The sequence below is a fragment of the Cucurbita maxima genome, unplaced genomic scaffold, assembly GCF_002738345.1.
Source record: "Cucurbita maxima cultivar Rimu unplaced genomic scaffold, Cmax_1.0 Cma_Scf00184, whole genome shotgun sequence".
Classification (NCBI taxonomy): Eukaryota; Viridiplantae; Streptophyta; class Magnoliopsida; order Cucurbitales; family Cucurbitaceae; genus Cucurbita; species Cucurbita maxima.
In genome coordinates this window covers 1,036-3,174 of record NW_019272200.1, presented here as the reverse complement: position 1 = coordinate 3,174, position 2,139 = coordinate 1,036, and the positions used below count along the sequence as shown (strand labels likewise).

Sequence of the window (2,139 nt, the reverse complement as noted above, 5' to 3'; positions counted from 1 at the left end):
AGAAAAATCCTTACGAATTGCATCATATGAGTCTATTCTATTTATACTTTTCGGATAGTCTGAGTATGATGGCAGTCGGGCAAGTATGCCCCCATTGTCTAGTGGTTCAGGACATCTCTCTTTCAAGGAGGCAGCGGGGATTCGCCTTTCGCCTGGGGGTAGGGTACTCCGAAAGGAAGTGGATCATGGATTATGAATAAGCTTGGAATGGATTCTTCCCAGGTCAATGCGAGAGCGGTTAATGGGGAGGGACTGTAAATGGCAATATGTCTACGCTGGTTCAAATCCAGCTCGGCCCACTAATTCGCGTATCCCACCATAAAATGATATGTTTCATTTGTCCTTCGCCAGAACTGCTGGATATGAAGGAAGGAATATTAACCCCTCCCTCTTTTTTGATTGATTGCCAGATAGATGGATTATCAATCAATTTGACAATAACGACTATGAATCCATGCTCCTCTTACTAAAGTAACTGTCTCCACGCATATCAATCTATTCCTCGCGTCTCTGTCTGGTAAAATATGCCAATTCGAATAAAAAATCTACATGAAAAGGTTTGAAGGAAATGAAATCAACAACATGTACACTTGATTTCCCCAGGATTGTAGTTCAATTGGTCAGAGCCCTGTCAAGGCGAAAGCTGGGGGGCCTCGTCAGTTAGTCCCGATGGATCCAAATCCAATAAAAACTAATAGGGCAATTTCCATTTCTTCAACGAGTATTGATTGATGGGAGAAAGCCATACGATACACAAAAAGAAAGGAGTGACGTCAACTATGATCTAACTTTTAGTCTGAAAGCAAGAAAGAAAAATATATACGTTCCGTTCAGGCTCCGATTTTGTGTAACCTCAATTAGTTAGTCAATTCAATTACTAAACTACTTGGAATTAGAAAAAATCTATCTCATTCTAATCTCACACTGAACTTTTGATATATACGTCCCACTACTAATGAAAGGAAAGAACATATTAATACAAACAAGGATCCCCATCTATCTCTCTTAGTGAGGGAATTCATCATTTTAGAAAGTTTCCGTTTCGGATTTCATTCTTTTTTTTTAAGAAGATTTGATCAGTACACAAAAAGGGGTGACGTTCGAACCTACCTCCTTTTCCTTTTTAGAATTTCGCAGTGTGTGTTTGCTTGAGTTTGTTTATAAACTAAGGGTAAAGGTAGTCAGTCTGTCTGCTGAGACTGAATCAGCTAATTGCATTGGACAAGAGGGCAGTAGATTATAGAAAAGAAAGAATGCAACAAATGAGAAAGAAAGAAATGACTGAGATGATCTTCCTATCAAAACTGAGATTATGGAAGTCTCTATTCTCGCATTTATTGCTACTGCCCTGTTCATTCTAGTTCCTACTGCCTTTTAATAAACGTAAAAACAGTCAAAGTGCTGAATTTGAATTCATCTTGCCTTTCTATACGGATAAGTAAGATTTGGATTACCTTGTTGATCGAATATCTCAAGGCAAGAACATTGTTTGAGATTCGAATCACTCCACAAGCAAGATCGATCATGTCTAGCTTGAATGATTCTTGTTGATCAAATATCTCAAAGCAAGAACACTTGCTTGAGATTCGAATCACTCCACAAGCAAGATTGATCATGTCGAGCTTGAATGATTCTACATGCAACCTAAACTACATAGAATTGCAAAGAAACTTAGCCATTGGCTAAAGAAGAGCACAAATACTTCTTTTACTATATTTTCCAAGTCTCTTACAAATACAACATACATGGCTTTATATAGCCTCAAAATGAAACATTCATGCTTACTGGCCTTAATTAACCATTATGTAATTGTAACCTAAAGTAAATTAAAAGTCTTAAAAACTCTAAATTGTAACCCACCCAAAATTTATAACAATCAAACTTCACTCTTCTTCAAATGTGGCATGCATTGAAACATCTTTTGATAATTTTGATAACCTTTTCTTCACATCGTCATTGAAGTATATTGTATGATTGATGTTTGTTGATAAGATAAGAAACCACTACAAGGGGAGTAAGATTTGGATTACCTTGTTCATCGAATATCTCAAGGCAAGAACATTGTTTGAGATTCGAATCACTCCACAAGCAAGATCGATCATGTCTAGCTTGAATGATTTTTGTTGATCAAATATCTCA

General features: G+C 36.9%; 1 long non-coding RNA gene across 1 annotated transcript; it reads right to left on the bottom strand.

The window, feature by feature from the left end:
- Positions 1 to 529: 529 nt before the first annotated feature.
- LOC111473897 lies at positions 530 to 1,373 on the bottom strand. The gene is made up of 3 exons (XR_002715798.1): positions 1,306 to 1,373; positions 879 to 885; positions 530 to 545 (listed from the first exon to the last, which is right to left on the bottom strand). It is a non-coding gene; the product is annotated as an uncharacterized LOC111473897 (long non-coding RNA).
- Positions 1,374 to 2,139: the final 766 nt, after the last annotated feature.